Here is a 14,382-nt window from a genome sequence, read left to right on the forward strand (position 1 = left end):
TTCCCAGCAGGCAGCGGGGCACTTGCTGAAGGGGGCAGGCGCTTGCGGAAAGGGGCGTAACGTACGCCCCTCCGCAGAGAGCTAGCCCGGAAGTGGGTGCAGTTACCTGGATTATCCAGGTAACTGCACCCCCCTCCCCCCTGAAAGGTGCCGATTGTGGCGCCGGAGGGGGGGGGGGATTCCGATGAGCGGAGGTCCATTTTAGGGTGGACCTCCGCTTTAACCACTTCAGACGCTTTTACCCCCCCTCCTGCCCAGGACAATTTTTATCTTTCAGCGCTGTTGCAATTTGAATGACAATTACGCGGTCATGCAACACTTTACCCATAAGAATTTTTTTTCATACAAATAGAGCTTTCTTTCGGTGGTATTTAATCACTGCTGGGTTTTGTTTGCTAAATAAAGACCAACAATATAAAAAAAAAAAAAAAATCTGTTATAAATTTTTCAAATAAATAACATTTCTTTGGTGAAAATAACCCAAATCAGTGTTTATTATTTAGTCTGTAGGAAAGTTATGCTAACTCTGGTATATATACTTTTCAACTCTCTACTTCGCCCTCCACTGCCTCCACCCACCAACTCACTCAGTGCCCAGGAGAACGCCAATCACTCCAAACTGAAGATTGATTCAATTTGTGAGGAGATCTCTACTATTTAGATAACCTCCACGCTTTACACTTCATGCCCACAGGTAAAATATTACTTCCCTCTTTCAACCCCCCCCCCCCCCCCCCCCCACTATAGACAAGGTTGCTAAACTACTTGCTAAGGTCCACCTTACCACCTGCCCTCTGGATCCTGTTCCCTCGCAAATGCAACGTTCACCCTCTGGCTCTATGCTACACTCTCTAACCCACATCTTCAATCTCTCCCTCTCTTCTGGCATCTTCCCCAACTCTCTAAAACATGCACTTGTCAGACCCAGACTTAAAAAGCCCTCACTGGACCCATACAATCCTAACAACCTACGCCCCATCTCCTTGCTCCCCTTCTTATCCAAACTCCTTGAACGTCTGGTCTACAACCAAGTGAGCATCCACCTTACTGATAATAGCCTTCTTGATCCCCTTCAGTCTGGATTTTGTCCTCAACACTCCACAGAAACTGCTCCCCTAAAACTAACAAACAATCTACTAATGGTCAAAACTAATCAACACTATTCTGTACTCCTACTCCTGGACCTCTCTATTGCCTTTGATACAGTTGACCACCCCCTCCTCCTCAAAAAAATCCATGCCTTTGGTCTCTGCGACTGTACTCTTCGCTGGTTCTCTTCCTACTTATCCAACCGCACCTTTAGCGTTTTTTACAACTCTTCTTCCTCCTCTCCTCTTCCATTCTCTGCTGGGGTCCCCCAAGGTTCTGTTCTTGTACCTCTCCTATTTTCAATCTACACCTCCTCCCTGGGTCAGCCTCCCCATGGCTTCCAATACCACCTCTATGGTGACGACACCCAAATCTATTTCTCTACCCCTCAGCTCACTCCCTCTGTCTCCTCACATATCACTAATTTACTATCAGATATATCAGTCTGGATGTCATACCACTTCATAAAACTCAATCTATCCAAAACCGAACTTAGAATTTTTCCTCCCCCATATGCCCCTTTCCTTTCCCCTGATCTCACTGTCAAAATCAATGGCACAACTATAAACCCATCCCCTCATGCCAAGGTTCTAGGTGTAGTCCTGGACTCTGAACTCTCCTTTAAGTACCACGTTCAATCACTGTCCAAATCTTGCCGCCTCAGCCTCCGCAACATCTCCAAAATATGCCCCTTTATAACCAATGACACAACAAAGCTCTCAATTCACTCCCTGGTCATCTTTCGCCTTGACTACTGCAACTCCCTTCTTCTTGGCTTACCTCTACATAGTATGTCACCCCTTCAATCCATCATGAATGCTGCTGCCAGACTCATCCACCTTACCAATCGCTCCGTGTCTGCTACTCCTCTCTGTCAATCCCTCCACTGGCTTCTGATTACCCAACAAATTAAATTCGAAATACTAACAACTACTTACAAAGCCATCCACAATTTAGCCCCCAGCTACATCACTAGCCTAGTCTCTAAATACCAACCTACTTGTTCTCTTCGTTCTTCTCAAGACCTTCTGCTCTCTAGCTCCCTCGTCACCTCCTTCCATGCTCGCCTCCAGGACTTTTCCAAAGCCTCTCCAATCCTATGGAATGCCCTACCCCAATCTGTCTGCCTATCTCCTACTTTATTAGCTTTTAGAGGATCCCTGAAAACCCTTCTCTTCAGAGAAGCCTACCCTACCCACACCTAACAACTGTATTTTCATTTTCTCCATCATCTCACCCCCCACAGTTATTACCCTTTGTTCCAATTGACCCTCCTTTGTAGATTGTTAGCGCTAACGAGCAGGGCCTTCTGATCCCTCCTGTATTGATTTGTATTGTAAGTGTACTGTCTGCCCTCATGTTGTAAAGCGCTGCACAAACTGTTGGTGCTATATAAAATCTGTATTATAATAATAATACTAATATACAGTATCTCACAAAAGTGAGTACACCCCTCACATTTTTGTAAATAATTTATTATATTTTTTCATGTGACAACACTGAAGAAATTACACTTTACATCTGCAATGTAAAGTAGTGACTGTACAGCTTGTATAACATTGTAAATTTGTTGTCCTCTCAAAATAACTCAACACACAGTCACTAATGTCTAAGCTGCTGGCAACAAAACTGAGTACACCCCTAAGTGAAAATGTCCAAATTGGGCCCAATTAGCCATTTTCCCTTGCCGGTGTCATGTGACTCGTTAGTATTACAAGGTCTCATGTGTAAATGGGGAGCAGATGTGTTAAATTTGGTGTCATCACTCTCACATTCTCATACCGGCCACTGGAAGTTCATCTGGGGTGTCAAGGTTCGCCATCACTGGCCTAGGCTATAAGAAGATTGCCAAGACCCTGAAACTGAGCTGCAGCATGGTGGCCAAGACCATTCAGCGGTTTAACAGGACAGGTTCCACTCAGAACAGGCCTCACCATGGTAGACCAAAGAAGTTAAGTGCACGTGCTCAGCGTCATATCCAGAGGTTGTCTTTGGGAAATAGACGTATGAGTGCTGCCAGAATTGCTGCAGAGGTTGAAGGGGTAGGGGGTCAGCCTGTCAGTGCTCAGACCATACGCCGCACGCTGCATCAAATTGGTCTGCATAGCTGTCATCCCAGAAGGAAGCCTCTTCTACAGATGATGCACAAGAAAGCTCGCAAACAGTTGCTGAAGACAAGCAGACTAATGACATGGATTACAGGAACCAGGTCCTGTGGTCTGATGAGACCAAGATACATTTATTTGGTTCAGATGGTGTCAGGCATGTGCTTAGCGGCAACCAGGTGAGGAATACAAAGACAAGTCTGGCCTACAGTCAAGTATGGTGGTGGGGGTGTCATGGTCTGGGGCTGCATGAGTGCTGCCGCCACTGGGGAGCTACAGTTCATTGAGGGAACCATGAATGCCAACATGTACTGTGACATACTGAAGCAGAGCATGATCCCCTCCCCTCGGAGACTGGACCGCAGGGAAGTATTCCAACATGATAACGACCCCAAACACACACTTCACCTCCACTGTGGTAATGTAGACAAAAACTCACCCAAGCTCTAATGAATGATTGTAGATCGATGAGCCCAGGCTTGTTGTGTCCCATAAACATCAAAATAGCAAGATATGCTGGCAACTCGATTGCTTCTTAAATCTTTATTGAGCACTAACAGCAGTGCGACATCTAAAGGGCTAACATGTTTCTGCTGAAGCCTCCCTCATAGCATGTTGCTGTTAGACGGCTTTCACACCAAGCCGCCCATAGCGTCAGCTATTTTTAGCGGTGTTTTACCGTCAGATTTGCAGCGCATTTCGGCCGCTAGCGGGTGCTTTTACCCCCGCTAGCAGCCAAGAAAGTGTTAAAACCGGCCGTAATACACCGCAATAGCTGCATTTTGCCAGCGGTAATGCAGCGCTTCCCCATTGATTTCAATGGGGAGCAGCGGTGGAGGAGCGGTAAACACAACGCTCCTTCACCGCTCCAAAGAAGCTTCTGGCAGGACTTTTCCTGACGTCCTGCCAGCACACCACTCAAGTGTGAAAGCCCTCAGGCCGCGTACACACGTGGGGACTGTTCGCTCAACTTTGTCCGTCAAACAGTTTCAGCGAACAGTCCGCTCAAAATTAGCATGGACGGACTTGCCCACACACGACGAACGAACAGTTTGCTGAAACAGTGCGCGATGACGTGAACGGCACGTACGACGGGACGGAAAATACGACGTCCTATACACTGCATTACAACTTTCGGCGTGTAAATCCTTTCTGAGCATGCGCGGAACTTAGTTTGACGAATAAGCCTACACACGAGGGGACTGTTCGCTGAAACCAAGTTTCAGCGGACAGTTTTTCGGAATTTCCGAAAAACTTTGTTCAGCAGACTGTTCGCTGAAACTGTCCGCTGAAAGCCCACACACGGGCGGACTGTCCGCCGAAACACTGTTCAGCGGACAAAGTTGGGGGAACAGTCCCCGCGTGTGTACGCGGCCTCAGGCTTTCACACTGGAGTGAATGGAGCAGCAGTTTGAGGGCAGATTGCAGGTGCTATTTCTAATGCTATAGCACCTGCAAAACACCCTCAGTGTGAAAGGGGTCTTAGTGCTCAATAAAGATTTAAGAAGAAGCAATCCAAGACGACCATTGCCTTTTTAAAGAAGCTGAGGATAAAAGGTGATGGACTGGCCAATTATATCTCCAGACCTAAAACCTATTGAGCATCTGCGGGGCATCCTTAACCACTTCAGCCCCGGACCAATAAACACCTTAAGGACCAGAGGTCTTTTTCCAATTTCGCACTGCGCTGCTTTAACTGGTAATTGCGCGGTCATGCAATATTGCACCCAAACGAAATTTGCGTCCTTTTCTTCCCACAAATAGAGCTTTCTTTTGATGGTATTTGATTGCCTCTGCGATTTTTTTTTTTTGCGATATAAATGGAAAAAGAGCGAAATTTTTTTAAAAAAAAGATATTTTCTTCTTTTTGTTATAAGAAAAATCGAATAAACTAAATTTTAGTCAGTCATACATTGAGGGCAAAATTTATTCAGCCACATGTCTTTAGTAAAAAAAATGTCAATAAGCGTATATTTTTTGGTTTGCGCAAAAGTTATAGCGTCTACAAACTAGAGTACATTTTCTGGAATTTACACAGCTTTTAATTTATGACTGCCTATCTCATTTCTTGAGGTGCTAAAATGGCAGGGCAGTACAAACCCCCCCAAAATGACCCCATTTTGGAAAGTAGACACCCTAAGGAAATTGCTGATGGGTATGTTGAGCCCATTGAATATTTATTTTTTTTGTCCTAAGGGATTGAATAATGACAAAAAAAAAAAGAAGGTTTTTACAAAAAGTTGTCACTAAATGATATATTGCTCACACATGCCATGGTTATATGTGGAATTGCACCCCAAAATATATTCCGCTACTTCTCCCGAGTATGGGGATACCACATGTGTGGGACTTTTTGGGAGTCTAGTCGTGCACGGCACCCCGAAAACCAATCACCACCTTCAGGATTTCTAAGGGTGCAAATTTTTGATTTAACTCCTCACTACCTATCACAGTTTCGAAGGCCATAAAATGCCAAAATAGCACAAAACCCCCCAAAATGACCCCATTTTGGAAAGAAGACACCCCAAGCTATTTACTTAGAGGCATGTTGAGTCCATGGAATATTTTATATTTTGCCACAAGTTGCGGGAATATTACAAACTTTTTTTTTTTGCACAAAGTTGTCACTAAATGATATATTGCTCACACATGCTATGGGCATATGTGAAATGACACCCCAAAATACATTCTGCTGCTTCTCCTGAGTACGGGGATACCACATGTGTGGGACTTTTTGGGAGCCTAGCCGCGTACGGGACCCCGAAATCCAAGCACCGCCTTCAGGATTTCTAAGGGCATACATTTTTTATTTTACTCCTCACTACCTATCACTACCTATCACAGTTTTAAAGGCCATAAAATGCCAAGATGGCACAAACCCCCCCCCCCAAATGACCCCATTTTGGAAAGTAGACACCCCAAGCTATTTGCTGAGGGCCATGTTTAGACCATTGAATATTTATTTTTGTCCCAAGGAATTGAATAATGACAAAAAATAAAAAAAAATTATTTTTTTACAAAAAGTTGTCACTAAATGATATATTGCTTACACATGCCATGGTTATATGTGGAATTGCACCCCAAAATATATTCCGCTACTTCTCCCGAGTATGGGGATACCACATGTGTGGGACTTTTTGGGAGTCTAGTCGCGCACGGCACCCCGAAAACCAATCACCACCTTCAGGATTTCTAAGGGTGCAAATTTTTGATTTAACTCCTCACTACCTATCACAGTTTCGAAGGCCATAAAATGCCGAAATAGCACAAAACCCCCCAAAATGACCCCATTTTGGAAAGTAGACACCCCAAGCTATTTACTGAGAGGCATGTTGAGTCCATGGAATATTTTATATTTTGCCAAAAGTTGCGGGAATATTACAAACTTTTTTTTTTTTTGCACAAAGTTGTCACTAAATGATATATTGCTCACACATGCTATGGGCAGAAGTCAAATTATACCCCAAAATAAATTCTGCTGCTTCTCCCGAGTACGGGGATACCACATGTGTGGGACTTTTTGGGAGCCTAGCCACGTACGGGACCCCGAAAACCAAGCACTGCCTTCCGGATTTAAATATAAAATGCTACCAAAAAAACTGTTAGCGATCGCAGGGATCAGGCCTGACTCTGCGATCGCTGCAGTTATGTGTTTAGTGTTTTGTAAGTGACAGTGATCGATCGATACTGCACTTGGGTGGGCTGGGCAGAGGGGCAAAACGCAGGTGCTAGCAGGTATCTGGGCTGATCCCGCTAACAATGCGTTTTTTTGGAACCCTGAACTGCTGGGGACGCTAGTATAGATCTGATCAGATCAGATATTGATCTGTTCAGATTCTATACCACTACGGGAGGTGTATGCTTTGCGCGTGGGTGTTAGCGGTACTGGCACTAACCTAGCGCTGCCTGGGGCGACGCAGACCCTGACCCTAAAACCTAATTGATATCACCCGCCGGGTGATCAGGGGGTTAAACCTTTATTGGGTAATAAATGGTGGGTGCCCTGATGCTATAAAAAGCAAACTAACCAGAGTCACCCGTAACACTTATACGGTGATCAGTGGTGAAAGGGTTAACTAGGGGCAATCAGGGGGTTCAAATTTCTATTAGGTAGTATATGGGGGTCCCTGGCGCTATATAAAAACCTGACGGGGAACCTAAATAACTAACTGGCTAACCAGCGTCACCAGTGACACTTATACTGTGATCGCTGGTGAAAGGGTTAACTAGGGGCAATCAGGGGGTTAAAACCATTATTGGGTAGTATATCGGGGTACCTAGCGATATAAAAACCTGGCGGTGAACCTAAAAAAATAACTAGCTACCTAGCTACAGTAGCGACACTGATGCAGCGATCAGAAAAATTATCGCTTAGTGACACTGGCAAAAGGGGGTGAAAGGGTTAACTAGGGGCAATCAGGATGTTAAAACCATTATTGGGTAGTATATCGGGGTACCTAGCGCTATAAAAACCTGGAGGTGAACCTAAAAAAATAACTAGCTACCTAGCGACAGTAGCGACACTGATGCAGCGATCAGAAAAATGATCGCTTAGTGACACTGGCAAAAGGGGGTGAAAGGGTTAACTAGGGGCAATCAGGATGTTAAAACCATTATTGGGTAGTATATCGGGGTACCTAGCGCTATAAAAACCTGGCGGTGAACCTAAAAAAATAACTAGCTACCTAGCGACAGTAGCGACAATGATGCAGCGATCAGAAAAATGATCGCTTAGTGACACTGGCAAAAGGGGGTGAAAGGGTTAACTAGGGGCAATCAGGATGTTAAAACCATTATTGGGTAGTATATCGGGGTACCTAGCGATATAAAAACCTGGCGGTGAACCTAAAAAAATAACTAGCTACCTAGCGACAGTAGCGACACTAATGCAGCGATCAGAAAAATGATCGCTTAGTGACAGTGGCAAAAGGGGGTGAAAGGGTTAACTAGGGGCAATCAGGATGTTAAAACCATTATTGGGTAGTATATCGGGGTACCTAGCGCTATAAAAACCTGGCGGTGAACCTAAAAAAATAACTAGCTACCTAGCGACAGTAGCGACACTGATGCAGCGATCAGAAAAATGATCGCTTAGTGACACTGGCAAAAGGGGGTGAAAGGGTTAACTAGGGGCAATCAGGATGTTAAAACCATTATTGGGTAGTATATCGGGGTACCTAGCGCTATAAAAACCTGGCGGTGAACCTAAAAAAATAACTAGCTACCTAGCGACAGTAGCGACACTGATGCAGCGATCAGAAAAATGATCGCTTAGTGACACTGGCAAAAGGGGGTGAAAGGGTTAACTAGGGGCAATCAGGATGTTAAAACCATTATTGGGTAGTATATCGGGGTACCTAGCGATATAAAAACCTGGCGGTGAACCTAAAAAAATAACTAGCTACCTAGCAACACTAACGACACTGATGCAGCGATAAGAAAAATTATCGCTTAGTGACACTGGCAAAAGGGGGTGAAAGGGTTAACTCTAGGGGCAATCAGGGGGTTAAATCTTTATTGGGGGGTGATAGGGGGCTACCCTGGACCAAACACTAACTGCCCTGACAGTTTTTACTTTTACAACTGACACTGAATGCATTGATCAGTAAAGAAATGATCAATGCAATCAGTGACACTGTGACTGGGGGGGGGGGGGATCGGGGGGGGGGGGGTTTGTGTGCCTGTGTGTACCTACATGTCAGTGTAGTGTTGGTGCACACTTACTTTTAGTCTTCTCCTCATAGTCCGGTCAAAAAGACCGCCCCGAGGAGAATGACATCACTTCCTCCTTCCTGTGTAAACAATACACAGTGGGAGGAAGTTCGTCATTGGCCAGGAGCGATCGAGAGGGGGTGGCCAGAAACCAACGGCCATCCCCTCATCACGGATCGCTCCCGGAGGGAAACGGACCGCCGTATCCAGCGGGAGGGGGTCCGATCGGATCCCCCACCCGCTGGAAGGCAGGCACGTACATCTACGTGCTTGTGCCTGCCTGTGCCATTGCGATGACGTATAATGGCAATACGGCGGTCCTTAAGTGGTTAAACTGAAGGTGGAGGAGTACAAGGTCTCTAACATCCACCAGCTCCGTGATGTTGTCATGAAGGAGTGGAAGAGGACTCCAGTGATAACCTGTGAAGCTCTGGTGAACTCCATGCCCAAGAAGGTTAAGGCAGTGCTGGAAAATAATGGAGACCACACAAAATATTGACACTTTGGACATTATAACTTAGGGTTGTACTAACTTTAGTTGCCAGTGTTTTAGACATTAATGTAACCCAAAAAAATACAGCGCTATTCTTAAATAAAATATTGACAAATAAATTATATGAAATATTATGAAATATTATAATGTGAGTGCAGCAGCAACTTTATAAGTGAGATACCCACAAAACAAATCCTAGTTAATTTTCAAAAAAAGCTGCGCTAGAAAATGATCCAAAAAATATTTGTGAAAAATAAATAAAATAAATAAAAATAAATAAATAGAGGAATATATCTAACAATATTTAAGCAAAATATAATCCAAAGTATGTGTATATTCAAAAGTTAGTCCATATCACCATCTACACCAAAAGATTATGTTATATAATGAATATATTCTTTTTGATTGTAGTCTCCACCGTGTAACACACCACACCGGTAAAAGAAAAGGTGTCCTCAAAGATGCAGAGACAGATTTCCACCACCAATATTACTGCCGCTTACCAGCTAGACTGGTCCCATCACAGAGACCAGATATGGCCAAAAGAGAAACACTCCTTCTGTGCATGGACCACCAGGAAGAAAAATCTCAGTTCAGGTGTTTGGAAAGGTCCTACGGCCACACCACTCATTGCCCGGCACATACAGAAACAAAAAGGGTCGCCATAGTGTAGTAAATTCTTAAGTTTAATAAAATAGATAAAAGGTTGCACTTACATCAAGCTGAAAAAACAGTTCGCTGTGTTACAAACAAGTTTGCTGGCCGGCTTCGTAAACGCTGCCCGTCGCTTCCGGAGTCAGCGTGGAACGCGGTGACGTCAATATGCCACTCCTCCCTACGCCGTTTCGTTAAAAGTAACGTCTTCCAGACATTAATGGCTGTGTGTGGAGTTATTTTGAGGGGACAGAAAATGTACACTTTTATACAAACTGTACACTCACTACTTTAAATTGTAGTAAAGTGTAATTTTTTCAGTGTTATCACATGAAAAGATAGAATAAAATATTTAGAAAAATGTGAGGGGTGTACTCACTTTTGTGAGATACTGTATTTGAAGATCAATCCATTCTTCAGCCCCCCCCCCCCCCCCCCGAGTCAATACTTTGTAGAACCACCTTTCACTGCAATTACAGCTGCAAGTCTTTTTGGGGATGTCTCTACCAGCTTTGCTCATCTAGGAGAGTGACATTTTTGCCCATTCTTTGCAAAATAGCTCAAGCTCTGTCTGTAAACAACGATTTTCAAGTCTTGCCACAGATTCTCAATTGCATTTAGACCCTTTTGACACTGAGACGTGGCCACGTTAGCTCTAAAGCGCCGCTCGTTTTGGCTGCGCTTTAGCACTGTTTAAGCAGTGCTTTTCAGCTGTTAGCGGGGCGCTTTTAACCCCAAAGAAGGGGTTAAAAACGCCTGTTTCATTTCAATGGGCACAGCGTTTGTATACAGTGTACTTTATATACAGTGGTCCCAAACCACCCCAAAGATGCTGCTTGCAGGACTTTTTCTAACGTCTCGCAAGCGCATCACCCCAGTGTGAAAGGACACACTGAAATTAATTGGAGGTGTTTTTCAAGGCGCTATTTAGAGGCTATTTTTAGTGCTAAATGCCTGAAAACCACCTCAGTGTGAAAGGGGTCTTAGGTCTGGACATTGACTGGGCCATTTTAACATATGAATATGCTTTGATCTATACCATTTCTTTGTACCTCTGGCTGTATGTTTAGGGTCGTTTTCCTGCTGGAATGTGAACCTTTGTCCCAGTCTCAAATCTTTTGCAGACTCTAAGGCCGCGTACACACGGGCGGACTGTTCGCCCAACTTTGTCCGCTGAACAGTGTTTCGGCGGACAGTCCGCTCGTGTGTGGGCTTTCAGCGGACAGTTTCAGCGAACAGTCCGCTGAACAAGGTTTTTCGGAAATTCCGAAAAACTGTCCGCTGAAACTTTGTTTCAGCGAACAGTCCCCTCGTGTGTAGGCTTGTTCGGCAAACTAAGTTCCGCGCATGCTCAGAAAGGATTTACATGCCGAAAGTTATAATGCAGTGTATAGGACGTCGTATTTTTCGTCCCGTCGTACGTGCCGTTCACGTCATCGCGCACGGTTTCAGCAAACTGTTCGTCCGTCGTGTGTGGCCATGTCCGTCCATGCTAATTTTGAGCGGACTGTTTGCCGAAACTGTTTGACGGACAAAGTTGGGCGAACAGTCCCCGCGTGTGTACGCGGCCTAACAGGTTTCTTTTAAGATTGCCCTGTATTTGGCTCCATCCAGCTTACATGAACTCTGACCAGCTTCCCTGTCCCGGCTTAAGAAAAGCATCCCCACAACATGTTGCTGCCACCACCATGTTTCACGGGGGGGTGTTCAGGGTGATGGGCAGTGTTAGTTTTCCGCCACACATAGCGTTTTGCTTTTAGGCCAATAAATACAATTTTCATGACTATTGGGACGCAGTCACTGGTCTCAGTTTTCACAGTTGTGGGAGTGCGTGTTCCCAAATACACACTAACTGTGTTTGGGGACACGCACCTGCACAGCTGGGACCTGTAGCTGTGTCTGTGCAGCCGCTGCATCCCAATAGACATGAATGAGACCATCTGCACAGGCATGCATAGAACACTTGTGCATCCCCAAGTGGGCAACGACGGCTCTTCCAATAAATGTATGTTTAACCACTTCAATAGAGGACATTTTCACCCCCTTCCTGCCCAGATCTTTAGTTTTCAGCGCTGTCGCATTTTAACTGACAATTGCGCGGTCATGCGACGTTGCACCCAAACAAAATTTACGTCCTTTTTTCCCCAAAAATAGAGCTTTCTTTGGTGGTATTTGACCACCTCTGCAGTTTTTATTTTTTGAGCTATAAACAAAAGAAGAGCGACAATTTTGAAAAAAACACAATATTTTTTAATTTTTGCTATAATAAATATCCCATTTAAAAAAAAAATAATAATAATTTTTTCCTCAGTTTAGGCCGATACGTATTCTTCTACATATTTTTGGTAAAAAAAATCACAATAAGCGTCTACACAATAGGGGATAGAATTATGTAATTTTTTTTTTTTTTACTAGTAATGACGGCTATCTGCGATTTGTAAATGTGACTGGCAAGGAAGGGGTTAACACTAGGGCACTAGGGAGGGGTTAATTATGTTCCCTGGGAGTGATTCTAACTGTAGGGGGAGGGGACTTACAAGGGGAGGAGACTGATCCATATTCTACTGTACTGGGAACACACCATCAGTCGGTTTAAACACACAGTTCCACGGTCCTGCTATGTTCCCGGGCAATCGCGGGTGCCTGGCGGACATTGCGGCCGCCGGGCACGCGCACTGGGTCCCGAGCGACGCGGGAGGCACGCACCCCCTAGCTGGCCGGGAAGGGGAGGTGTCATATGACGTCCGCCCAGGATGGGAGATCCCATCTGCGGGCGTCATATTACTATAGCTGGGATGTGAAGTGGTTAAAGCAGAGTTCAAGTCTGGGGAAAAAAAAGTTAAAAGTCAGCAGCTACAAATACTGTAGCTGCTAACTTTTAATATAAGGACGCTTCCTGTCCATGCATCCTGCGATGTCAACACCCAAGCCGATTTGGGGAAATTGGCAGGCTTCACAGCCGGTTTCCTACTGCACATACAAGAGTCGCCCTGTGCTTTCTGAATGGTTCCTCCATCTTATAATGCCGTGTACACATGGTCGGACTTTCCGGCAGAAAAACATGTTTTAAATCTCTCTGTATGCTGTTCCGACAAACGCATGGGCAGCTATTAGCTACTGGCTATTGAACTTCCTTTTTCTAGTCCCATCATACATGCGATCGGATTTTGGTGTGATCATGTGTAGGCAAGACTGTTTCAGCGGAACTCCGTCGGAAAAACCATCACAGTTTATTCTGACGGAAAAAAACAGTTGTGTGTACACAGCATAATGCCCTGTACACACGGTCGGACTTTCTGATGGAAAATGTCAGAAAATCCGATCGTGTGTGGGCTCCATCGGCCTTTTTCCAACGGAATTTCCAACATACAAAATTTTGCCCCATACACACGATCGGAAATTCCGACGGAAAAAGTCAGATCGGATTATGTTGTCAGAAAATCCGATCGTGTGTGGGCTCTATCGGACTTTTTCTGTCAGAATTTCCTACTGAAAAAGTTTGAGAGCTGGATCTAAAATTCCAACGTACAAAGTCAGATCAGATTATGTTGTCAGAAAATCCAATGGAAGCTATTGGCTACTAGGTATTGAACTTCCTTTTTCTAGTCCCGTCGTACGTGTTGTATGTCACCGCATTCTTGGCGGTCGGAATTTAATGTGACCATGTGTAGGCAAGACAGTTTGAGCAGAATTCCGTCGGAATTCCGACGGGAAAACCATCAGAGCTTTTTCCGACGAGAATTCCGATTGAGTGTACGCGGCATAAGGCTCCATTCACACCGGCTAGATCCCTTTTTGCTCAGCAGCAGATCCATCCGCTGATCCCCTGCTGAGCTGAATGGAGTGGGTGGATGGCAGGTCCACCCTCGCTCTGCTTTATGGGCAGCTAGATGTAAACAGACCAGCTGTTTGTTTACACCCGGCTGCCCTCTGCTCCGATCAGCTGGAGAAGAATGGATCCCCTTAAAAAAAAAATTTGCAGGATTGGATAGGACCCGGAGGTAGCTGGGTATAAATGGACACACGTTTGTTTACATCTGGCTCTCCATAGAGGTGAATGATGGGTCCCATCGAGTGCAGCTGAAAAATGGGCAGCCAGACCTGATCGGATCTCTCGTATAAAAGTGACCTACAGGGAATTTCTGCTTTATGCCCTCCTCCCCATTTTTGTCTACTTTTGATCTGGGTTTAGGTCTGGAGACATGCTTGGCCAGTTCATCACCTTTACCCTCAGCTTCTTTAGCAAGGCAGTGGTCTTGGTTGGAGGTGTGTTTGGGGTCGTTACCATGTTGGAATACTGCCCTGCGACCCAGTCTCTGAAGGGAGGGG

Source organism: Lithobates pipiens, unplaced genomic scaffold (genome assembly GCF_037356315.1).
Source record: "Lithobates pipiens isolate NorthernLeopardFrog02 unplaced genomic scaffold, aLitPip1_a1.2 Scaffold_19, whole genome shotgun sequence".
In the NCBI taxonomy this organism is placed as follows: Eukaryota; Metazoa; Chordata; class Amphibia; order Anura; family Ranidae; genus Lithobates; species Lithobates pipiens.